Raw genomic sequence first — 27,986 nt, 5'->3', positions numbered from 1 at the left:
AATTTTCTAGTTAATATATTTTCATTTTACGACAATATCAGTTCAATTTCTAAACGATCTTTAGATCATATATAATTGTCTGGGCAAGAGCTTTAAAAGTAAAATCTTGGTATCCAAGTTCAGATGTTGACTCGAGAAAGCGCGCCAACTTTCAAATTCCCGGACTTTTTCCCACCAAAACTGGCGGGTTTAGAGTTTGCGACTAACTTTAGTGAGTTTTGAAAACAAATAAAATGTATATTATGTAATGTAAAATTATACATTTAATCGACAAAATTGCTTAAAGGTCTTATAATTAATTTCAAGTACATTTATTTTCATCTATCCTGACTGACTTATTTTTTTAGCGTGTATCAAGATTATATGAGAACATTTCAAATTTTAGAGCTTAAATTTAATGGTAATTCTCCTAGTTTGTGTGAAAATAAATTGTTACACTGGGAAAATACTAAACAAACTAATAAATTACACATAATTGCTTTTATTTTTTGTAACTCATAAATTACTTTAATTTAATTAGATAAATCGTTTTGTTATGTTGGTTGAAATATACTGCTATATCTATTTAACTTTTACAACAATATTTTTTCAAAAATTAAAGTATATTGTTCGTAGAAAACACGTGTTAAGCTTTAACTATTTACTTAATATAATTCGAAACTACATAAATCATAAAACTGATTGATACTTGGTAGTAAAGTGTGCATAAAACCAAACTACACCTTATAAAGCTGCATTATCATCAACTTTTCGACTTTTCAAAATAAATTGACAAAATTATTTCGCAAAGGTTCACATTTATAACTTTACTTAGTTTTTTGTCTTATTTAAACATTAAACACCACTGGTAGTCCACGAGCGTTTACAACGCAACCATTTGTTAACATGTCGACAGTTTTGTTGTTTCGCAACCATTGACAACTGGTTACCATGGCAACAGGTCAGGACCCTTCGGCAAGGCAAAGACGTGTCAGAGCGTGGTCGAGGGATACCAGCTTATTCTGTCCCTTAAAAAAGCTTCAGGAAGAAAGTCTCAATTTATCTACTCAATTACAATTCGGTTCCATCTTCAGAGAGAAATGTTCAGTTTTATCACAACGTCATGGATCAAGGAAAGTGAGATTAAACGTAAGCTTAAAAAAAATATTTTTTTTCAGAAGAGAAATATTTTATATTTTGACGTTTTCTTTATAACGCAAAGCTGTAAGTTTGTTTTAGAATATGTTTAAAAACTTTTTGATAAAAATACCACAAAAGGAACTTGTAAAACTTGTATAACTATGTAAAATATGTAGACTTTTACTAAGTAAGGTATTTGTTTCAAAATAAACTTTGTATAAGAAAGTTATACAATACTAAATATCTAAACTGAAAACAATAAAAAGAGTTTTCTTATTTAATAAACTTTCATGTTTATGACTAAAAATGCGAAAGAGTATTTCCATGTATGTGGTCAGTAGAAAATCCCAGAACAAGCTTAATCTTTAATTTGAAAAACCTTATATCGATCGTATGTTTTTGTTTCAACATTAAAAACATCCTTTTCAACTTTACAATTTAATTTGTAGTCTTGTTAGTGACTTTCCGACTTAATAAAAACATGCAGAAAATGTTTAAGCTTTTTATAAACGTTTAGAAATACAAAAAACTAAATATGTAAAACAGTTTAAAAAATTTTTTAATAATAATTAAACACTATGTAAAAATAAAGTTTTTTATTATAAAGTTTAACACTTTAGCTTCTGACAAAACAACTTTGAAAATGAGAGAAGTTCTTTTATCGGGTTATTCCCCTCTTATAATTGACAACAGGGCGGCGGTGTGTAACCCTAGCAACCGTCAGTTCAGGGTCGTGTGCAGGTTCGGCCACACGATGGCAGGTTTTGGGGTGGTGTTCAAGGATTGCAACGTCATCACTAGTAACTGATGCCCGAGCCAATACCTAAGAGAGTATTGCTTAAAATAAAGTTTAGTGTGAATGTGCAGATTTATAATATGTATATTTTTTAAATAGTATCTTAAAGTTAATAAAATTTTAATTGGTATTTTGTATCCATATATATTTACCTTGGTTAAAATATTTTTAAGATGGGTTCTTGAACTTAGTTTTATAAAGTTGTTTACAAAGTGGGCAAGCTTAAGCGAAGGTTTGCAGGTTCGTCGAGTCAAGTGAGAAGGTTGAGCAGTTTGAGGGTTCAGAGGGAAAAGAAGCAGCCAATAAGATTCGAACCTTTTGAAGAACAAAAGTTTTTTATAGTAGTAAAATGTCAGCAATTTATTTATGGCATAAAGCTGTCTTTCAATTTGTAAATTTCTTTAAAGCAAGTTTTCCCAATATTTTTCATATGCTATCCCTTTGAATAATAGAATAAGATTCTATTTGAACAAGACTTGTTCGTAAATAAAAAAAAAAATATTTAAAACGATTTTGATAAATACAAAAAAATCACGAAGAACAACAGACAACCAAGGGAAGATTTGAGATACTTAAAACTAAAATATTCTTACTACCCCTTTGAAGAAATTAAAAATGCTATGGTCTCCTCAAATAGAATTATTCAAAAAACTAATCTTAGATAGATCACACCACCTCCAGAATATCTAGTCTAAGTTTCAAATTATAGTCACGACCCACTTAGCCCCTTTGCAGCTTAAGTTTCTGAAATTGCCTCAAATTTGAGGCTGTACGGCCCATCTTGCGATATGTTTAATAACTGATATAAACTACTGAAAATTCTAAAGGTTGTTCATAACTTGTTATAACATACTTAATATTGACTATTTTGTTGATTTCTTAGCTCGAACTTTTAATGTGATTTTTTTTTCTGCTAGTACATACCTTATAAACTTGTAAATTTTTTATTTAAAACAAATAAAAGTTATAGTGAATACGAAGAGGAAAATTAATTTGAAGAATTTAAAGAAAAAGAAGAAAAATTAGACGAGGAAGAAAAATTAGTTCAATTTACCATCAACATGAAAATATCAGAAAAGAAGCTCGGAAACAACAAACTTCATTTCCAAGAAATTCTTGGAACAAGCAAGAAAGACCCACACTTGTGGCGGGAAAAATTTTTAAACTTGAAGGGCTCGAAAACTTTCCGGAAGAACCCTAAACTGAAGAAGATCCCCGATAAAATACCCTGACTATTCGTTCAGGTACAAAATAACATTTAGAGAAAAATACTAGCTAGTTAATGCAATTTAATTAAACAAAAGTATTTTTTATTAATGCTATTTCAATATTTTCAAACTTAATTAAAATTAAATACAAGTGTTAAACTTAATTTAAAAAAGTCTAAAAAAAAACTTTACATAAAAAAGCGAGTAATTGCAACAACTAAAATTTTTTCATCCAGGGACGCCAGATGGGGTGGGTACACCCAAAAACCGCTACTTTCCCCCTTCGGTCGCGTGATAGGCTGCCCCCCAGTGACAGGAACCGTGCGGGTGTTCAGTGTGTGGCCTGGGGGCTTTAACGGTCAGGCGTACTTCAGCAGGGCGACCACTCCATTGTACGGGGGCTGGGTTGCCATGGTGAGGTTCAGCATGCCGGTTGTCAGGTTGGACCCGTTCAACACGGTGCCACATTCGTCGTCCAGGTCGGGGTACGAGTACTTGCTGCTGCCTAAAGCCTACGCCGCTAATTTGTACCTCGATCAGGTTGGTGCAAGAATTGTAGTTTTAGTTTCGACACTGCACTTGTTTATGTTTAAGAATATTATAAACAACAAGTTATATAACATTTACTTTTTTATAAGACAAGTTATATTTGTAATTTGCGTACTTAGAGTTTACATAAAGTGTCTTATACATAAAAAATAAACAAAAACTTTTTAAATCATACTTTTAAAAGTTATGGTTGTTGTTTGAGTATACTTACTTTTGTATTTTAAACAAAGCTAAAAAAAAAAACATCAATGTGCAACTTATACTAATATACTTTAAATGTTAAAGTCTAAATTGTTAAGTAAGTGTTAAAACAAAATTTTACAAAATTTAGAATCAAAGTAAATCACTTTTCTGAGTTATTTTGTTATAGTCTAATGGTTTAAAACGCAAAATTTGCTTAATCTAAAAGAAAAAAAAAAAAAGTTTGTACAATTAAATATATTAATAACAAACTTAAATAGTACTTCTCCTTTATTACACTAACACAATGTTCACATAGTTTTCACACATTTACAATTTAACACAGAGAAACATGTGTTAGTGTAATAAAGAAAACGTACTATTTAAATCTGTTAATATTATATTTTCCAGTAAAATTTTTTCGCTAAGATCTTTATTAGCAAACGTTTAAATTTATATTTTTAATAGTTACAATAAAAAGTACTCAGTTTTTTCATCGAACAGACAAAAATACTCAAGTTAAATAAAAAACTTATTTATTCAAAAAAAACATCTACTCACGTTTAAATATTTCAAAACTAAACCTAGTGACCTCTATTGTGAGATGTTTTTAATTACATAAAATGTTCTTATTAAAAATAAAAGTGTTTTTCTTAATGTAAATTAAACTTTCTAATTAAAAAAGTCACGTGAAAGAACCGTTATACATTCACTATCTGAGTTCTGTCAATTTTTCTCATTTACAAATCGTGAAGAAACCAAATTTTTCCACTAACGAAAAAAATAACTTATTATTAAACTTCAATATTTTGTTGATGTTATAAAGTGAGTAAAACTTTTATTAAGTACAGTTTTTGCACATTGATCACTTTCGTCTTACAAATTATTATTATTTAATTATTTGTTTTTAAATGCTATTTCTCATAAAATTCATGTGTTTGACATGCAGAATTTATTTAGTCAAATTAGTTCCAAAGTTCATTCGTTACTAGTAACTTAATGCCTAAAAATAAAAAAAATATGATTAAAATAAATCATCAACTTTTAGACTGACTTGATTACGTATTAAGCTAGTCAGTTTTTACAAGCAGATCGTGCTTAGGTATATGGTGCATTACATAGAATTATAAATTTAATTTATGTTTTCTGAATATTTGTCAGAGTTTTACTTACGAGAATTACGAAATACTTTGACACATATCATACTTGTTATATAAAAACTGTTTTAACAAACCAAAAATACGTAAAACATATAAGAATTAGAACTGCTTACACGTTTTGTTACTCATGTTTGTATATTAATACAAGTCATAAAGACAGTTGAGTTCTAAGGATAACCTTTTTTAACAATAAAGTTGTTTTCTTAATTTTGCAAAAACGTTTTATTGCATAAAAAACATCGTTAGATTCTTAACATTTAGTAAAAACAAAATTTGTTAATTGAAAAGTCTTTCATTAGTTAGAAATCATATCAGGTTATAAATATTGTTTAATGTTTCACAAATGCAACTTAAAACTTTAAGTATTGACCTTAAAGAATTATTACAAAATTGTCTTGAAAATGTTTTGAAACTGCTATCATTCTATAAAAATCTGATTTCCAGATAAGCTTAAAACAATACTTTCGGAATAAAAAAATGTTTTAAAATTTTAATACCTTAGTTCTTTACACCAAAGTTATAGCTTAATACCGTGGTAGTGATGTAAGGTGTTTATAAAAACAAATTGCTTCTTAACCGCTATTAGAAAAAAAATCTTTGTTTTTTTCTTCATATTGTAACCGCAAATTCATTTCCTAATCACGCTATCTTATTTACACTTACAGGTTTTAAAATGTAAAGGCTATGTGAGGACTTTATTGTAGTTGAAATTATATAAAGCTGTCAAAAAGTGGCAGGATGATTTAGTAATTAAAATTTAAAGTATTAGCATAATACTATAACAATAAAACTCGCAAAATGTTTATTTCTAACTTAAAGCATCTACTTTTTACAACTGTAGTACTACGTTGGAAAATTTAAAAGCCAATTATAAATAAATGAATAAAATTTTATTATAAAAAGATTTACAAAAAAACTTGAGGTTTCCAAGCTAACATCATTTAATCGTGTTTACAACTTTATTATGAACCATAAATATATCATGTAAAGTTTTTTTTTTTAATTTAATAAAACTTAGTTTTTTTCAAAACAAAACAATTATTAATTTTTAGAAATATCAAACAGTTTTATTTATAAATAGTTAATATACTTTTTAATTAAGAATAGTTCAAAAGCAAACACGATTGTATTTAGAAAAAGTTTGAAAGTATTAATAGAAAAATTAGGCTATTACATTAAATTGTAAAGTTTTTCAATGCACAATTTTACAACATAAGAAGACAGAATTTATTTTTAAATTTAAATTTTTGTAGTATATAGACAAAACGATAAAAAACACTATCAAAAGTAATTAACCGTTTAAAAGTAAGTAAAATTATTTTGGTTTAATTTCTAACTAAGAATAATTAAAATTAGTTGTCAATAAATTATTTTTTATATTACAGTTCTTTTATTTTAATGCATAAAAGGGAACAGTAAGTCTGTCATGGTAATAATTCTAAAAAGTTTGAAAAAATTATGAATTCGATTGACGTTTTTTTAAATGAATTTATAAATAGAAATATTTTCATAAATATACTTAAATGAACTTTTGTCAGTGGTAAAACTTAACATAGTAAAACTTCTTTAACTATTATTACCAGTTCTTTTAAAACTTATAAAACGTTAAACTTACAATTCTAACTATAAAATCTGTATTATATTTGTTAAAAAAAATAGTAAATTCTACTAGCCTCACAAAATATGATGAAACTTTAACGTAAAACTTTCGAAGAAAAAAATCTTTAGTAAACATTAAAAATTTAAAAATGTTTTTTCGTTATTGTTTAAAAAAAAGATTGAAAGTGTTTTAAAAAAATTTAAGGTAATGAGGTATTTTAAAAGCAGTGAAACAAATAAAATAGATTACAGCTATTTTTTGCCTTTGTTATTTATTCAATAAAGTCTCTGTTTGGCTATTAAAGTTGTATAAAATTACTTTAACTGTATATAATGTCTAATATTAATATGTAATAAATGTCTAATAATGTTTGATATAAAAAATAACTTTTTTATATCAAAACACTCTTTAATTACGCATCAAAAATTTTTTAACTAGTTTAACTAAAACTATAAAAGTTATACTATTGTAATTAAGTTGAATATCTTTAATTAAACACGACTTTGATAAATAAACAAAAAAGAAAAAAAGTGTTGAATAAATATTATAGATCTAATTTTAAACAAACAAATTTTATATCAAATAACACTTTAAGTCTGGTTTAGTAAATAAATATACAATTATATTAGGGTGACTAACAAAATATTACGGCAAGTTAATAAATAAACAGTATAATCATATTTTCTGCTTTTTACAAATATGTACCTACAAGAGTAGGTCTCAAATATGCACGAGCAGACAAAATTGCACGTGGGGATTTTTTTGCACGAAGATACTTTTGCACGAGCAGAAAATTTTGCACAGAGACAAACTTTGACTATCAATTTTAATTATTTTTTTATTAATTTTTTTTTTTCATTTTACTATCACTGTTATCCCTAACCCTTAATTTCGGTCGGTAACTTATTATTGTTATTTTTTTAATAATAAATACTTTTTAAATTATTTTTATAACATTCATACTTACCCCTAAGCCTTACCCTCGGTTAGTAGCTTTTTTTCTTTTTAAGTATGTAATTTATTTTAAAGTTTTGAATATAAGTTTATTTTATTTTTCTCTTTTTGTGTGTCCTGTTTAAGTGGCTCAGGTTTTAATGCATGAGTCCAACATTGCACAATAATCAACATAATAATAATAATAATAATAAAGTAATTTATTTTTATTTAGTAATTTTTGTTTAATGACAGTTTTTATAAGTAATTTATTTATTTTTATTTTTATTATCACTGTTATCCCTAACCTTCGGAAAGTAACTTTATTTTTATTTTTTTAATTTTTTTTTTCTTTTTTTTTTTACTCTGACTGATTTTATTTATTTACTTTAAAATGACCCTCCGTGCAAAATTGTAACTCTTACAAAATTGACCCTTGGTGCAAAATTGTCTTCGTGCAATTTTGTCTTCTCGTTCTAATATGTCTTCGTGCAAAATTAACCTTTCGAGCAAATTGTCTTCATGCAATTTAGTCCCTTCGTGCAGTTTTAACCCGTTCCCACCTACAGAGTACATATGTAAAATTATTAAAATTTTAATCTATTATGGCTTATTAAACTGCTAATACCAAACTAGCACTTATCTTTTTTACACAAACTTAATGACTCTTTTATGTGTAAATAAAATTAGTTACTTTGGATTAGTTACTCTATATTAACATGGTGTAATAAGGTCCTTATTTTTACTAACATGTATTACAGGTCACAGTAAATACACTTTGCATATATTTAAAAAGCTATTGGTATTTTAGATTTCAATAAGTTTTTACGAGGTGTTAATTTTTTAAGTGAACTAAAACTACAAAACTAAGCAATGTTTAATTGATTCTGCGCGAAAAATTTTTAACCTTAAACCTAACAGGATTTATTTAGATTTTCCTAAAGCAGTTTTTTAAACAAAACTAACACTGAAAGTATTCTATTTAATTTATTTAAACATTTAAATAATTTTAAAGCACTACTTTAATTTTTCACACATTTAAAGTAAGTGAAAATTTTTAAATTTTTGCTGGTTAATGTGCTTAAACCGCAACAGTTAACTTTCAGACTATCTTTCTTTGAGTTTTAAGTCTTTTGATATAATTGAAATATATATACAACATATTTACGAAGCTACATAACTTATATTAATTTATTTATTATACGACTTACTGTAATAAACAACGAATTTTAGTTCTAGAACTTAGACTAAACTTATTGACTGCTATTTATTTTACAATTGTTTTGTTTTTCTTGATTTTTTAAATTGTAACTCGTTTTAGTAAATAATAATTTGTAATCGATGCTTTGTTGCTTTGTTTGTTTGCATTGAACATAACTAAGTTTTTAATTGAAATTTAAATGGTTTAGTTCGTAAAAATATTAGCATAATACTTAAAAAGTACATTGATGTATGAAATTTGTGTTTTTTTTTGAATAAAGTCATTATCTGGCTATTTAAATTGCATAAAACTTTGTAAACTGTGCAGTGCATAATGTCTTAATATAACAGTTGCTAAGTTTGCTGCATTATATTTTCATGTTTAGTAAAAAAATCGAAGAGGTATAAAATTGTTGCTTATTGTTAAACAATTAGTAGCATATTAGTGGAAAACATAGCTTATTTTACTTGTTTACCTTTTTAAACAAAACCTTTTTGTGTCAACAGTATTTTATTCTGCTTGAAAGCTTTCTAAAATTTTCAAAAACAATATATAAATGTTAGAAATAAAAAACACTTTATTTTTTCAAAGAGCATCAAGATTATTATCGATTATACTAGATATTTTGTTTTAAAAATTGAAAGTAAATCAATTATTTCCTACAAAATTTAATAGATCATTTCTAGTTAATGACTATTGAAACTTTTGTTAACTTGTGAAAAATAAGAGCCATATTAAAATTTCACATCAGATACCATGAAAAAATAAACTGTAGTTGTGTCAATTCTTATTGATACTTAATCAAATTACTTATAGTTTATAATTAACACAAATTAGTACATAAAACGTTGTATTTATTAGTAAATGTACTCTCGACGACCTTGTAGAAAACTTCACAGAAAATTACTAAACTACATTCGAATAAGCCGCTTAGAAACATGCTTGATCTTAATTGCGATAATTCAAAGATAATTAATCATTTCACGGTTTAATTTCTGTGCAAACCAAACTCACTTCTAGAAAAACCCAATAGCATAATCGAACGTTATAACAAAATGATAGTTGTTGAAAATTGTTTTCTTAGAAACAATTTTAGCAAACTGTAAATAGGAAAAAGATGTAACGATTAGTTACATAAGTTATTTCTAAAGTTTATTTATTAGATTTATTGATATGGTTTTGTGAAATTAAGAAAATATGTAAGTAGATAAGGTAAGTGTAGGTTTTAGTATTCGTTGGATATGTACTTCCTTGAAAAAGTGCATTATCTTAGTTATTTAAAGTGAGACGTTTGATATCTAAAATTAATTTAAAACCTATACTTAAAACTATAACTTTCAAAATATACGATCTGTTATGACGTGTAGTTTTATATGTAGACATAATTTTTTTTTGATTTATGTGTTCGATTTGTTGATATATTAGTTTAACCAAAAGTAAAAAGTAAACTTTTAATAAAGTAACCTAACATTTTGGAGTTGTTTACATATTATTTTTTTTCAAAAACTATTGTTTCTTAATAATGTAAAATAAAAGGTTAGCTACTTAAAATTAATTAAATACAATTAGTTGAAATAAACCTTATAAAACAAAAAAAAAAGATATTTAAAACTTAAGAGGCTAACTGATCATACCAGAAAGTTTTGCTACAATATTTCTAAATAAGTACTCTTTTTGTACTTTATTTACGTAAAATATTTTTTAGTAACTTACTTAAGTCAAATTAGTTTTAATATAATTTATACAACTATTAATTTAAAAAACTTTATTATAATTTGTTGACTTTAATAATTTAAGTACGTATTTTATTGCAACAAAAAATTGCTTGTTTCTTTAAGTTTTTGGAAGTGTTTTTTTTTAATGCAAACTATACTGCAACATAGCTTTGAGAACATTTCAAACATCAAGTAAAAAAATCAGTAGCAGTTTTAGTTTGTTTATTTCTTATCATAAATGCTTAGTATCATTATCTGATAAGACTTACTTGATGTTTTTACAACTTCCACTTAATGATAAGTTTGTTCAAGTTTACCTAGCGAGACCTACTAAAAAAAAACAAAAACAGCTTTAAAGTAAAAAACCTATCACTAAGTAATCATACTTATGGTCATTATGATTAACTATGATCAATTCTGATATTTTTACAAGATTAAGTACACTTATAGATTTTTACGTAGTCTTTAATGTTCGGGACATAGACTAAAATAATACTCAAAAGTTTAAATGAGTTTAATTTCTAAGTCTAAAACAGAAACAAATTTTCTTTGATGTTTTATCTTCTGTTTTTAAAGTTTTTTATATAAACTAAAGTTTGTAGTTTGCTTATGTTTTAGCGTTTAAAACTCTTTAAATTTTTTTCAGTATTATTTGAAAAATAAAATGTTTATTTTTATCTCATTAAATTAAACTTAATCAGAAATTAATGCTAACAAAATACAATTTGTAGCTACAAAATTCTAAAAGTACTAATTATAAGTTAATAATTTTCTTTTTTCTATCATGAAAGTCTCGTCATAAGTTTATTTATTAATATACTAATTACTAATAAAAACAAACTTATATATGTTTAATTACTAAAATTTATTTATCAGCTATTAATAAAATTTGTTTGTTTAAATGTGTTTATTTTCGGTTTAGAAAGTTAACAGGAAATTTTAAAAGAATTTGAGAACTAGTGAAAAATATATTTAAAATTTCTTTTAAGTTATTCTTAATTATTATAAACACTAAAACACACTATAATCAGGATCGGGAAGCGTGAAAACAACGATGATAAATGCATTCGGAGCCACCATGTTATCATGGGGTATTCAGGAATTCAAACAGGGATACCAGTCATCAGGTTTGTACGAAGATGCGTTGGATCAGGTCAGGTGGGCAACTGACTACCTGATGAAGTGCCACCTCGATAAAAATAAACTCGTTGTTCAGGCTCGTTTTTTTTATTAGTTAAGTAAGGTTTAAAATAAGTTTGAAAAACTAAACTAAAAAGTATTTTTATGTTTAAGTTTAAAAAAAAACTTTAGCACTTAACACTTCAAAATAAGAAACGAGTGGAATACTAAATATCTGTATAAATATCTAAGCCTTTAAGTATAATATATGTAGAAAAAATAATATAACTTTTAAATTTGTTAATAATAATTAAAATTTACAACTAATTGTTTTAAAAATTACTTTATCTTAATAAGTGTTTTGTGTGATATCTAACATCTTTTGCATACTTTTTAAGCTTCTGACATAAGAAAAACAAAGAAATTTTTTAAATAAATTTTATTTGAAAAACTATTCATATGTTTAAACTACATATTTGCTTTTGTTAAAATTTCTAATGAAACATTAACCTAAAAAATTTCAACAATTTTTTATTACTTTAAGTACAAACGATATATTAACCGTCTTTTTACAAGTTTTTAAAGCTTATGATAATTTTAAAATAAGAAAATAAATTAAATTGTGATTTATGATTAACTACTACTATACTAAATTAAAACTAATGTTTAAAGATCGTAAAGTACTTAAAAAATAATTTTATAGATAGTTACTTATTTTATTTTGTACAACTTATAATGTAATTTGTACAGTGTTAACAATTTCGATGTTAATGCGAAATTATTTTAATCGAAACATTAGAAACGCATTAAGGTTAACAGTACCCTTTGTACTTGAGAATTATGGTTTTATGGTAATAAAAATTTTCACCATAATTATATTCCTAATTTCAAAATATAACAACCACGTAAAACGTATTTTGGTGTTTTTTAAGGAATTTCAGAAACGTTAAATTGTATTTATAGTGAGAATTCTGATGTTTTTGTCAAAAAATGTTTTAAAATTTTAACAATTTTTTCATTTGACCAATTTTGTACTTTTATTATAATAAATAATACAGTAAGTTAACCATGACGTTTTTTTCAGTTTTTCATTAACTTTAATACAAAGTTTAGTGCTCGTATGTCTTTAAAACACTTTTGAACTTTTTACGTATTATTGTTCTCAAGATTTCGTAAAAAGTGATATACAGTCTTGAGCCACAATTTTAAATTTTTTTATTTTTAAAACCGCTTAAAATGTGACCAAATCACAAGTTAAATGCAAAAAAGTGTGACCAAATAACAAAGAAAAGTCACGCTAAACAACATTTTTTAAACAAAATTTATATAATTTTTATCAAGTTCAATTTCACATTTCAAGTACTGTACTTATTTTTCAGAACTTGAAAAAAAACAAGTAACTTAAAATCAAAATTTAAAGTATTCATACCTGGAATAGAGCTCATTCTTTATAGCTCATTCTTTTATAGCTTTAAGAACAATTTAGAGGGATAAAACGATTAAAGTTTGCTTTTTTTGCTTTACTTAGCGCACGTCATTAACTAACTAATTTTTGTTTTATACAAAACTGATTATCAAAAACTTGGTAGAATTAGAGTTTTTAGAAAATAAATGTTTTTGTTAAATAAACACTAGTGAATTTAGACCAAAGAAAAACTAGGACGTTATAAACTAATGTAAGCAATATTATGATGTCATATTTGACTACTAATTGTTTTGTTAATTACAAGCTACTATAACTATAGTCTTGGATAAATAACTAAATAATTCATGTGTATGCTAAAGTGTAGACTAAAAACAATGCCTAGAGTTTTAATCAAAACTAAAACCTTTACCTAAAAGGTAGGAGCATACCAGAAACTATCTGAGAGTTGGAATCCACCTGAAGTGGACAGTGCGGACCAAAGACCGGTTTATTCTGGAGATGTTGGAAGTCCTGGTACTGACGCGGCTGCTGAGACTTCTGCCGTACTGGCCGCCGCATCTATAATTTTCAAAAATATCGGTGATATAAATGTAACAATTTATTTTGTATTCATAAACTTTTAATTGAAATTTTATTACATTTGGTTTTTATTTATTTATCAAATTATTAACTAAAACTAGTTCTGGAAAAAAGTTTAGCAAATTGTAGAACTATTTAAGTTTAACATTCAAAGCTTAACAAAATAGGTGCGATTCAAATACTTTTAAATAATCTTTTTATCTTCAATGACAAATCTTAAACTTATATAGTTAGTATAACTCGAATTAGGACTTGAGTGTTAAATTCGGAAATAAAAAACTTTAACTGTTAAAAAAGCCTTCGATATATTAAATATTAACAAAAAAGGTTTTTGATAGCAGTTAAAAAATTAAATTAATATCGTCAAAAGTGTTATATAGGGTTTTTAAATGTACCTTAATAAAGGTAACTTATTGCTTTCTTCTATTTCGATTTTTTATTAATTTATCTTTCATTTGTATTTATTTTTTATCGTTTTTAAAAGCATTTATTAAATATTCTATTTGATTTTATCCGAAAATTTAATATTCTTATACAAATTGGAGTTTTACCTAAATATTTATTTAAAGGTTAAAAACAAAACTAAGGTTCAAAAAGAGTTTTATAATTAAAACAATAATTTAGTTTACACATGCTGTAGTAGATAAAAGTCATTATTTTTTTCTAATATTAATGTAATATTATTTTAAACAATACATTAAATTATAATATTAAATGTAGAAATTTTTTCAACTACAATGAACGCTTAAAATAATTTCTTTAATTAAAAAATTTGATTCTATGCATTTTTGCATCTTGAAGAAAAAATCAAACATTTGCACAAAGTTAAGAAACTTTTTTTTTGTAAAAAACAAATGAAATTGAACTTGTTATTTGTTAACTAAAATTTTTGCTGCTTTCATCTCTAATTACTTTAACAACATTGTCAGAAACCTTGTTCTATTTTATTTACTGAACTGCTATTTAGTTTTAAAACTTTGCATCACTTAGAAACAAAGTTTAAATATTTTATTTTATTTGTAATAATGCTTATTCGTTAAAGTTTAAATTGGTATCATATGCACAACACTTACTATACTCTTAAGACTGAGCTAAGAGAATAAAAATTTAAGATAAAACTTTTATTTACACCAGTTGGTTATCAAGTTTATGTTAAAAAAAGGCTTTTAATTGAAAATTGTTCCAATATAAATGTTAGTTTTGAATATATGTTTTGTTCATTCATTTTAGTTGAAAGATAGCTCATATTTAAACAAATTATGTTTAAAAACACTATTTATCTATTATTTGCATGTGTTATTATTTTATTGTTACAAAATTCTTTAAATTTTACTTTTATTTCTTAAATTTATTAAATATTTCTAAATAAGATTTTACTTTTATTTGTTTCACGATGATTTTTAATAAAAGCTGAGATACTACACAACATTTTTAAAAGTACCTCATTATATTTCTAAACGCTGTATCCCTGGTTTGCTATTTGTTACTTAAATTGTTGCGGTAATAATTTAAAGTTGTTTCGTAATAGAAAACTTTTTGTTAGTTTATGTAATAAATATGCAGTAAATTTCAAACAGAATTAAAAAAAAATGCTTATTGTCGTTAAAAATGTGATTGATAAAGTTTGTTTCTAAAATGAAACACGAAGAAAGAAATATTTCTACCAGACCATCATAAAAATTAGCTTTTCTGAAAACTAATTTAAGATATATATAACAAAACATTAGTTGCTTAAAAAAACAGTTGACAAATAAAATGTAAATATTTTGTAAACTTTATTTTTAATAAGTAAACCTGCATGAAACTTTTCTAAAATAGATATAAAAAGTTCTTGATAGTTGATAAATTTAAAAACCTGATACAAAAAGAACTATTGATTAATTGTCATTACTTTAAGTAAATAAAAAAATGTTTTTCTTTTTATGTATAAAAACAAGTTACAAGTTTTTCTAAAATAAATGAAAGCGTTCATTATCTAAAAGATTTTTCGTAATTTTTATTGCGAAATCAATTTATGTAGGCCAAAACGCGTCATAAAACATTTTAAAAGAGCTAAACAAGTCTAGTTTTATTATGCACACAACTAAACCTTTATTGTCGAGTTGACTTTTATAACGTCTATTATAACTTTTTTCAAAGAAGTATACTGTTTAAATTTTTTTAAACAATTATCAATGCTGAATGGAAATTACCAAATTATCATCCAGCTTCCAATAAAAAGAAAGCAATCACAAAATATAAGCTGTGATTTTATCACATAAAATTGGTTAAATTTAATGAAATTGAAAAATTGGAAATTTCGTAATTTATATATCTGCTATTAAAAGCTTATTCTTAATAAACTTATGATAAACACGTACATATTTTGTTATTTATATCAAGTTTTTTTAGTTTTTTTAACTCAAAACTATTTTAGTGCATTCAGTTTTATAAAATGAATATAATTAATAATGTCATAAAAGTTTCTAAAATGTTCTAAAAGCTAAAAATTAACTTTAGTTTTTGAGAAGACCTAAAAAATTTAATTGCACTTTTTTCAAATTTTTTGTTCAATTTTTATTAATTTATTTCTGTTATATTAGAACGTAATAGACAGAAAATATTTAAAATGCAAACTTTTACAATAAAATGATGTTAATATTAGTTTACCGACACAAATTATTTTTAACCTTAAAAAACTAGTCGTTTATTAGGTTAATAAATATAGGTGTTATACTTTTCTCCTATAAAAAACTAATTCAAAGAAATAAATTGCAAATTTATTTAATTAAATTATTAATAATAAAATATATTTAAATTCAAATATTAGTTTCGGAAAAAAATATCTAAATAATGAAACTAAGCTTTTCAATAAAATAACAATATTAAGCCTGTAAAAGTTTATATAAGCTATCTAATTGTTTAATATGAATTTATTTGTTTGTTAAAAAAATATTAGTTGTAGGCTAAAATTAATTTGAATAGAAATTCGTCGTCAGGGAGTTTTATGACAAGTAACATCATATTCTATCACAACTAAACTTGTAAATGTTTATTTATTATAATGTTTTAAACTTACGGACTAACATAATTAAAATTAAAAAAAATATTTAAATAAAAGTCTAAATTGATCATCGTAAATAAATATAAAAAAACATTTCATAATCACTTTGTTTAACGACAGTACTTTCCAATCTGTGAAAAATAAAATATTCTGGTTCGATAATATTTTCTTTAAAAGTAATATCATTGAAAATAAAAAGATGTAGTAAAAAATAAAAAGGTAAATTTATTGTTTAAGTAAGCTTAACTAATCGTTTTGTTTGTACTTATTAGTGTAAACATTTTTATTAAAACTCATTATCGTATTAAAGATAAATAACAAATTTTTGAGCTAATAAATTTTAATTTAAACAAAATTATTTAGTGCTACGTTTATTATGTTTAGACAGTTATTAATATTTAAATAAATACCAGAGCTACTAAAAAACAAATAAATAAATAAGTAGTTTAGCATCAAAATGCGACCACTAAACTAATTGTTTTAAAAACTAAACTAACATAGAAGTGTATTTGAAATTATAACAAAACTGTGCATAACGTTATAATTAGTAACGTGGAAAATCAATTATTGTAAAAACACTTTTGTAAGATTGTCTTAGCTGGAAATAATATTTAGATTCTTATCTATTTTTTTTCAATTTGTACCTTTAAACATGTTACGCAAACAAGCAAATTAAAACAGGTTTAATACTTCATTTTAGCTAAACTTTAAAAATTAAAATGCAAAATTATTGTATGTATCTCATTAAGTTTTTGTTTTAAGAAAAAATATTCATTATAATCATAATCTTAAATAAATCAAGCTTTTTCCTTATTAGATTGTTCAAATATTTTTCTGAATGTCACGTTTTTATTACTCAACAATTTTAAAGTGGTTTTAATATAGCAAACCACGATAAAGGAGAATGTGGAAAACATAAACCTACTTATAAAACTGATCGAATTTAACTAAATAATAGTTAAAAATCTTAAAAATGTTTTTATTTTGATATATTAAATATAATTAACTTTTTAATATTTTATTTCCTTTAAAAACAAATTGAAAAACATCTTTTTACTTTGTATAGAAAAACTATTACTATTCATTGAGCAAAAAGTTAAACTAAGTATATATTAAATAAGTTTATATTAAACTTAAAACAGTATTCGAGTATTTTAAGAAAAGTTTTATTTCAACTTTTTTTTTAAAGAATGTATATTTTCAAACAATGGAAAATAAAATTTTACTGAAAATTACAGATTATGTTTTTAAAGAAGATAAAGCGACCAAAAGTACATTTTATAGAAATAAAAATTTTTATCGGTCAAAAATTTGATTTTTTTCGTGTTAATTAAACATAATACTTTAAAACAGTTTTAATTGTCAGATTGTCACATGATTGAAAAATTCCTAAAGTTTTTAACGTCTGAATGATTGCATGTAAATGTAAATTAATATGAATATATATACAAGCTTAAATACGTTTTTAAACACGAAAATAATTTGTAAAAAGTTTGACTGAATGTAAATTTACAACTAAATTGTTACTACTCTATCTCTACAAAAGTATATTTAGTGTTAGAAAATCAAATAAAAAGTTTACTGGACTAGTTTAACTTTATTTTTTCCCACTTTAGTGTTTAATAAAATTTCAAAAAGTGCGTTAATTAAATAAGAAAATTCTCTTTTTTCGGAGATTTAAACTATTGCAAAATAGGTAACTTAATAGGTACAAAAATTCAATCAAAAATACTTTCAAAGTAATTAAAAAAAAATTTTAATTTTTTTTTATAACGTTTACAATATTTTTTAAATCCTGAAGTAATTATAGTAGTTTTTTTCATAAAAATTTTGCTGCTTTAAACTAGAAAATTTGTTAAATATATAAACTTATTAAACAAAAAAATAAAAAATAAAAATCCAGTCACAAAACTATAGTATTTACTAAATAAAGTTGATAAAAATGTCTAGATATTATATAAAGTATGTTAAGTAAAAAGCACTGTAATTACATTTTGAATAGTAGCTAGTATGTTTTAAAGTGTTTTAATTTAACTACATTTCAATTTAAAAGCTTTTTTTATGTTAAAAACAAAAAATAAAAAGCCAACTACAGATACTTACTTCTATTTATGTAATTTATTGTCAAGCCACAAAACAGCAGATGAAATTTTCGGTTAAAACAATAATTCTCAAAAAACTATTTAGTTGGTTTCAGCTGAACCACTGAAAAATAAATAGAAACTTTTGGTCATTAAACATCAATATTTCATGTAAAACAGGTTCAAGTATATCTATTTTATTTTTATTTAAATTTCACTGGTTTATTCATACAGGAGATAAAGGTTTCTACTTATGTTTGACCTATGGGACTTTTAACAAAAGTATAGTAAAACTGTTTTTTTTTAAATGTTTGTAATAAAAGGTATCTTCTTTTAGACACAGAGACTGTTTCTAAAAATTACTAGTAGTTTTAAACGTTTGTCATTTACGTAAAACTGTGTCTATTTTAACTACATATTAATTTTATAGACAAGCTACTGAAATTAGACAAGAAAATTACTAATATTGTATACAAGTTTTATCTAAAAATAAATATGTTTAAAAATTTGAATTATAAATGTTTTTATTAAACTATAAATAGGTTTAAAAAGTTCTTTTATAAGTAGTATAACGCATTTTTTTCATTATTAATGTCAAACTAACATTATGCATACTTCAAAAGGTAAACTATATCATTTAAAATAAAACTCAAACTACAAAGATATATACTACTACAAGTAATTTTGTAACAAATTTTTATTTCTTAAGCTTAAATTTACGAAATTAGTGTTTCCCTAAGTTTCTAATGTTGTTACCAATGACTTTTTTGGTGAATACAGCCGTATGCGTTTAAGTATTCAAGAATGGTTTTTTGTTCAAACTTAATAAGGTTAATTAATAAAAAAATTTTAACAAGAAAATCAATTTTTTTTTGATTAATTTTCTAAGGTAAAAAATTACAAAAAATTGTAAATTGTTTAACTGTATTACAAATTCGGCATTAATAAAATCTTGTTTGAAAATATTTTATAATGTTTCAATTATATATTGAATGCTTTAATAAAAATATGTTTAATTATTTCTTACTTTTATAATCTGAAATTGTGTTACAAAAGGCAATCATTTTAAGAATCACTTCATAATAAGAAAGCTTAAAAACATCGAATCCAGCAAACCTTATTTGTTTTGAACCTTAAAAGTTGTTCAACTTAAATAATTATTCTATGTTTCACAAGTTTAGTTTTGGATTCCAAACACAATTTAATCAAGTTTGAAAAACGTTATGGTCGTTCAGTGAAAGTCGTGTTAAAAACAACTTTAAACTGAACAGTAAAAAATTATTAAGCGGTATTAACGAGTTACATCCATTTTGGTAAAATCTAAGTTATTTTGAATTAGAGCTTATATTCAAACTTAGTCATGTCTTAGTTTATTAGTTTCAATGAAATTTTACCTGAGCAATAAGTTAGTCTTAAAAAGCTAACTTAGTTTGTTAATTTATCTGAATGCTATAACTTTTTCAATAATAAGTATTTCTAATAAACGTTGAAAAAACAAAGCAATTTTCTGTTTTCTGATATTGATAGTTTTCTGAATATAATATTAGTATTGATGTTTTTACAATTTTATGTTCAATATAAGCGGTAAACAGAACAAAAGGTTTAAAAGCTAGCTGCATGCTTTTATTGATAAACGAGATCACATTTTATATTGTTATGATATTATAATTTAGCATTTTAAATTTGTTTTGACAGCTAGCGATGTTATAAAAATTAAATTAGATACAACTTTTGACGCAAGTTTAATAGCATTCAAAACTGTCTCATATAATCACAACAGCTATAATTTTAAATTCAACCAAAATGTACGTAAAAGAATGTGCTTTTTTCATTTAAAACCACGAATTTGTGCCAATGTTTTTATCGGCCAACTTGAAAAACTTAAATATACTTACTGTTATAAACAGTGTGCATGAAGAGCTTAGTAAGAGCTTAATTTATTAAAGATATAAAGCATTTACTATATATGCTTTACAGCTGTTTGATGTGTGTCTCGTAAAGTAAAGAAAGAACCCTTTTACTATATAGTTTTAATATTTCGCTATTTACATCGTGTTTGATTTTATTTTATCAATGTCTTCATTATAAAATTTTGTTGTACAAAAACTTTATTTATTTAATTTATTTTCCATTTTCTAAATTCTGAGTATAAAAATAATCTAAATAAAACTTTTTTAGTTGATAGCTTTGTAAATATTATTTTTATTCTATATCATAAATATAAGTATAAAAAAATAGTTTTTATTCATGTTTATTTTTTAACTTAAAAAAAAATTGACAAATTGTTTTAACAAACAAAATTGTTTTTTCCCTAACATAAATTTTACAGATTTCTATAGCTTAGAAAAATACTAATAAACTTTGTTGATAAGTTTTGATGATGAAGAAATGATCTTAAAATGCTTATCCGTACTATATTTCTCTACTATACTAGGTATTTAAAATACTTCTACAATAAAACAAATAAGTTAAGTATTTAAATTTTACCTAAAACAATTAAGATCACTTTTGAACCTTCATATTTAAATTCTAATTCCTTTATTTTAAAAATATGAACGTTCTCTATATATAAATTTAAAATAAAAAGTTGTTACCGAAACTAATGAATCACGAACTAAGGACTTTACAAGTTCGTTACAAGTTTGTGTGATTGGAAAATATTTATTTGACTATAGTTTTACAGCGTCGAAGCTACTTCTAAAAACGACATTTTAACTAATTTTTAACTAGTTTTATCCAAAAAATAAAACGTTATCTGTGTAGTTTTACTATATTTTTTTTTGATAAGACACAATCACAAGGTTTTAAACTGTTTTAAACGATGTTGAAATGTCAGTTCTTCATAGTAAATACACAAGTCGCTTTTTTTTTATATTATAAGTTGTAGTAGTATCTATCTTAACATTCTAAGTGCAGGAATTAACTTACTAAGTTGTAAGGTTTTAGGTTGCAAGCTTAAAAAGTTTTCAGAGAAACTTGTTTATCGGCGTAACAACTTTCAATTACTTTTATATCAAACTTTAGTAGATTTTTTCATACAAAGCTGAAAAATAAAGTTTATCTAAAATAAAGTTTTATTAAAACTTTAACGTTTCTGCTTTTAAAATCTGTAAAAAAAAACTTTATTTTCAACAACAGACTTCAACTAAAGCATCTCTTAAAAAACCTGTTTAATAGAATAAATAACGGACATTAAATATATTTCATTAGTATTTAAAACTGGTAAACTATGTTCAGTTCAGTTTTGACATGATAAATATCATAATTCTTTTCTAAACTTGACAGCTAAATGTTTTTATGATGGTTTGATGGCTTATCGTGAAAGAAAATTGTTGATAGCAATCAAAAAGTTTAAAACAGATAAATTTTAAAGTAATTATTTAGCTGTACTTCTACGACATATAAACTAGATATAGTATAAATTGATGATATTTTTGTAAAATAGAAGTTATTATCAAATAAAACACAAACCAAACTGTAAACTGTACAAGGTATTTAATATTTATTTCAGTCTAGTTTTCTACAAAAAATAAACAAAAATAAGCAAGGAATATCTAAGTATTAGTCAGTGAAAACATAGATAAATTGTTGTCTATGAAAGTTATAATTGTTATACTACAAATATCTAACACTAAAAAAATTTCAAAAAAATTAGATCTTGAGATATCAATTTTGTTGAATGAGTTTTAATTGTCTTCAATTCGCTAAAGGTCTAATAATTTAAAAATAACTTAAGTTCTTAGCTAAGTAACAACTTTTTAAAATATCAGTCGAAACTATCAGCAAAGTTTATTTAATAATTCGTAATAAATACACTGTGGTATTAAAGTGTTTAAAAACGTTTATAGATGTTTTTTTTTTACCGCATAAACCTAATGAATACTTTTTTTCTTTTCATTCAGTAATACTTAGTGAGTTATAAATATTTTAAATTTTAAATGGACAAAGTTTTGTTCTAAATTTTTTAAAAAATAAATACAGACAGAAATATTAAAATGTTTTATGATGTAAAATATTAAAGGTGTAAATTTAGTATATAGTACAAGTTTAATACATTTCTTTGTTAAAATTGTTCATTTGAATCATCTAAAAAAACTTTCAATGATAACTATTTTTTTATTGTCAAGTTTTTTTAACCGTTTATTTATAACTGTTATTGTATTTTTTTTCTCAATTTATTATGTTATTACAATAAAACTCCTCGTATTATACTGGTAAGTAGAATCATAACAAATTCTTTTTGATTTTGTTATTTAGAAATTTTTATAGTTATTTTGTTACTTGCAATTAAAACTTTGTACTAAATATATTTTTCTTGGTAATTTTACTACTTGGAAACATAAAAATTATTACTAATAAACATTTTTTCACCATTTAAAAAACTCTGATAGCCCTAGTATTACGATTATTTTGAATCACTTTAACGTATCTTAAAGCTAGTATAAAGTTAGTAAACAAATCTAAAAGACGGATTTTAACTGTCGGTAAAGTTATTAGTTTTAGCCATTTTTTTTTAACATAAATAAAAAGTAAAATATGTGTTTAAAAAATACTAAATAACTAAATAATTTTGAATGTTTAAATGTATTTACAAACCTTGAAACAATAGAATGAATTAATGTAGTTTCATAGCTAATTTTTTTAAACTTGAGCTTTTCGAGAGTGTTTAAGAAATGCTTCAAAAATAGATTTAATATCAAAACAAACAATGTTTTGTATTTGAAACTTTAAATTAGTATATGTTTTAAAAAGTATTAATATCCGATGAGTTAAACTAATTTGCAATTTCCTAGTTTTTTATTTTGTTTGTATAAAACTTATAGCTTCTTCTTACTCGTTTAATCCTTCCAAAGTTTATTGTCTATAGACATTTAAACAGATGATAAATATGAATTATATATAATTATATATAGAAGTGATAATTGTATAACAAAAATCTTTTTATACATTTTACTTAAATAAAATGAAAATTTTTGTCTAGGAAACTAGTTTGCATTAAGTAGTTAAAGTAGCTTATTTATTTAATAGACCTCATATTAGATTAAAAGTAAGCAGCTGTAAAAAATTTACTTTAGATGAAGAATGTTGACCTTTAGACATGATGAAGAAGGTGTTTTTTTATGTATTTTGTTTGTGTTTGGTTTTTTCAAGTAAGTAGTCAAAGAAAAAGTTATTAAATACACTCTATACGTGACTCACTGAATTACATTAATAAAGATTTAGTTTCAATAAAGTAGGTTTTCAGGTTTTGGTGCAACCATAAAATGATACCCACCAGCTGCTTAATTTGTAACCATAAAACCAATAGCAAGATTTATATCTTTCAAGAATGGAAGTTTCTAATGCTGAAAGTGTTAGTAAAATTCCTTAAAATTTTGAAATTTTCCTTATTTTTATATATATGTATGTAAACTAATTTTCTACTTTTTAAATTTAGCAGCATAATTTTTATAATTATAAACTACTGTTTGTTAGTCTAAAACATTTTGACTTTGTTTTATTATACGACAAGTACCTCATTTTTTCATAACTGACAACAAAAAAATACTGTATACACATTAATTAAATGAATTGTAACAAAATTTTAGAAGCTATTATTTTGCTTTTATGTCTAATTTTGGTCTCATTTTGGTGTTATTATAAACAATTAAGGTTATCTTACCTCTATGATTTTCAATAAACTATAATCGTGGTTTTGCCGGCATATAATTAAATTAAAACATAACTGAACATAATTTAAGTTTGAAGAAATACCACAAATACAGTTTGAGAACTTATACAAAAACCTGTTTCTCAAAAGCGAAACTGTAATGTTAGTAGATGTCACCATTTTTAGACAACTATCAGTAAATAAATTATGTGACTTAAGCTTAAAAACACCGCTTATACATACAATTTATTTATTATAGATTTTAATAAGCCGAAAAGAAAAACAGTTAACAGAAACTGTTTTGGTTTCTTAAAAAAAAAACTACTTTTAATTATTTATTTAAGTAACAGCTATCGAATTACTCTGATTTTTTTTACTAAAAAAATAATGAATCGAAAGTATTTACATTCTAAGAAATATTTTATCTACAATATTGGTAATTAGCTAAGAAACTTCATATTAATTTTTGTATAGACCTAAGGTATAAAAATTAGGTTATATGCATAAAATTTTAACAAATTATTTGAAAAAAAATTATACAAAATTCAATTCTAAAGTTAGTTCTTTTACATACATCTTATACAATATTTTAAATTCGTTTTTTTTTAATATATTTTCTAATCTTCTTAAAACGCGTTATTGTTTATAAAAAATTGTTATTGTTTCAAGTTTTTGTCAAGGTCCTAATCTGAAACAAGAATCAAGTACGTAGATCTTAATCCCTTAAATCAGCAAAACAGCAAATAAATTTAGCTGTGGGCTTTTTTAAGTATGATAAAAAATATAAAGATTAAAGATTACAGGTAAAATTTATTGATTTGTTTTTGTCAAAATAAAAACTTATATTTTGTATGTTTAGAAACAGTCGCTATATATTTTTTTTAAAGTTGTTTAAAATATTAATACAAAATATGTAAAACTTTATGATTCGTTAATGTAGCTTTGAAAATATAGTTTTCATAATAACCAATTAATCTATCATCTAAAACGTTTCAAAACCAAAAAAAATTTTGAAAAATATAATGAAAGTTCTTAAGTAATGTATTCAGATAAAAATAATATTTTATCGTACTGATAAAAAGTATTTTTATTTGCAGTAGTTATTAGAAATTCATTAAAACTTTTAAATATTTTTCTTTGTTGCTTTATAGAATTTTTTTTTCTGCTTGATTTTTGTAACTCGTTTAAACCAGAAAATGAATTTATTAGTCTCATTTTTTACTTAAATTAATATTGCTTTACGGTAATGAACAGGAAACTACGGTCCAAGATCCCGTAAGCTAAAATCCCGACCTGCAAATTATATTTTGAAAAATTATTTTTTTAAACTTTTTATTTTTGTAATATACCAGTCTTCTCTTAATTTAGTTTGGACTGATCCTTGTTTCTAACATAGTATAACTTTTATTTGATTTTATTTTTCTTACAAATATATTTTTCTTTTAATAAAAGTTTTAAAACATAGTTTCGTCAGCATAAGACTAGGTTACTTATAAAAAGCTGTCTTTCCCTACTTTATGTACTTGCTTGTTGGTTTACATATATCTTGTTTAGTTTCTTTATTTTCTTTGAATAAACTAAAAAACAAAATGTTTAGTACAACAATTATTTAACAGTCTCTGATTTGTTTAGATCTCTCTAAATGCAATAAAAAAATTAAGTTACTTCTTTATAATGCTTTGTACGAAACATTTTGATGTAGAACTTGTTAAGTTTTTATAAATCAACTATATTTTAGTGTAACAATTAACAAGGTTGTACCGAAATAAGGTTTAAATTTTATAAACTGTGTACTAACAATTTTTTAACGAAAATAATTAGTGATAATGTAAGGAAGATTATAATTAAATTAGGAAGGTGTGAAATTGTTTACGGCTTATAAAATGTAATTTAGGCTTGTGCATAACATTAAATATGTTTGTGACTAGCTGAGGTTATTGTCAAAAATAAAAGCACATCGTTAAGTGTTGATGATGTAATGAAATCAACCATTATAGTACCAATATATAATTTTTGTATTAAAAATACTTCAAATTATACAATATTTACCAAAAACAACGATATCTTTCCTTACATTAGAAGATTTTAAATTGCATATAAAAATTTAATTTTTTATAATTGTTTGTACCACTTTTACTACAGAAGTTTGATTTGTTGTTCAGAATAGTTATAAACTTGTCCAGCTATCAAAAAAAACAATTCGTGTCAAATACTTGATATAAATATTTAAGTTAAACAACTGTTGATCTTATCAAACTTACACATTTCAAAACAAAAAATAGTATTTTTTAAGCTTTTAACAAAAATAAATGTTTTTCCGAACAAAAATTTTAACAATTACTTTTTGTTTCTACAGCGAAATAAGTTACTATTAACTTATAAAGCAACAAAGTTCACGATTTCAACAATGTTTCAACATACTGGGAAAATAATGAGGCAAAATGTGTATTAAAAGCATTATACAGCGCTCAATTTGTCAATTCACCTGTAATTATGGTTTTAGTAAACGGTGCATGATATCAAGTGCAAAACCAAAATTGTTTTTGCGTACAACAACAAACTATTATACTCTTTGAACGCAAAATAAATTAGGTAGTTATAGTTTATAGTGTTTTTATACTGTTTGTTGTAGTGTAATTTTCGTAAAATTTAAACCAAACATTTTGTTATACGTAAAAGTTATTAATAAAGTTTGTACGTTCTAGAAAAAAATAAAGATATATTTTACATTTATTGATTTAACTGTAATGGTTTTAAAAACCAGGCTTTATTTAAAAAACAATTAGTTTCGACGTACAATAATATTTACTAATAATTAAGCTTTTTTTTAAAATTTCATATTTATTTTTGAACTTGTTGAAAAATCTGTTTTTAACTGGATATCTACGAAGTATAATTTACAAGCCGTTACTAACAAAATGTCAAGTTATTACATAGAAGATAAATAATAAACCAAATAAAAACATACTAAATTTTCATAATACACTCTCAAAAATATAATTAGTTTATAACACAGAAAAGAGCTTAAAGTAATTAATGATTGTTTTTGACTAATTTAATTTTAAGTATCTTGGTCAATTGTCTAAAACTATGAAATTTTTAATAAAAAAAAACAACAATTTTCGTTTGATAAACATTTTCTATAAAAAAAATATTTTATTAAAAATGAGTCGGTAAACAAGAACTTCTACATTGAATTATTAATTTTTTTTTAATGACAAGTTTCTTTATTTATGTTAAAACATATAGTAATTTTTATAAATAAATAAATATATTGAATAAACAATGCTTAAAATTATCATCATGATTGCTAAAGTTTAAAAAGGTATTCTTTCAAAATTCAAAGCTTCTCAACGTATTGAAAGCATAAATTTCAAAACTACTTTTGAATTTTTACCGTTTCTCTCTGTAAGTGTTTTCCACTAATTTTTAAACTACTTTCTTGCAGTTTTAGCACTTTTTTACAACTTTTACTTTTGTTTATTTTTAATGCTACAATACATTTTCTACTAATCTGAATTTACTTCAAACATTTTTTTTAAGCTGAAAGTTTAAACCTCTATTTGAAAAACAAAAAATAATTTACGACTAAAAAATACTTAAAGTTTATTTAAGTTCTTAAAAGGT

General features: G+C 23.7%; 2 long non-coding RNA genes across 2 annotated transcripts; both read left to right on the top strand.

Moving 5' to 3' along the window:
* Nucleotides 1–105: 105 nt before the first annotated feature.
* On the top strand, nucleotides 106–1,888 carry LOC145839577 (uncharacterized). Its single transcript, XR_014370073.1, has 3 exons — nucleotides 106–211; nucleotides 941–1,128; nucleotides 1,813–1,888. It is a non-coding gene; the product is annotated as an uncharacterized LOC145839577 (long non-coding RNA).
* Nucleotides 1,889–2,818: 930 nt separating this feature from the next.
* LOC145839396 (uncharacterized) lies at nucleotides 2,819–11,614 on the top strand. Its single transcript, XR_014370056.1, has 3 exons — nucleotides 2,819–3,159; nucleotides 3,360–3,663; nucleotides 11,493–11,614. It is a non-coding gene; the product is annotated as an uncharacterized LOC145839396 (long non-coding RNA).
* Nucleotides 11,615–27,986: the final 16,372 nt, after the last annotated feature.

The sequence above is a fragment of the Thalia democratica genome, chromosome 6, assembly GCF_965202585.1.
Source record: "Thalia democratica chromosome 6, ktThaDemo2.hap1.1, whole genome shotgun sequence".
Taxonomy (NCBI): Eukaryota; Metazoa; Chordata; class Thaliacea; order Salpida; family Salpidae; genus Thalia; species Thalia democratica.
This window is presented reverse-complemented; position numbering and strand designations above follow the sequence as displayed.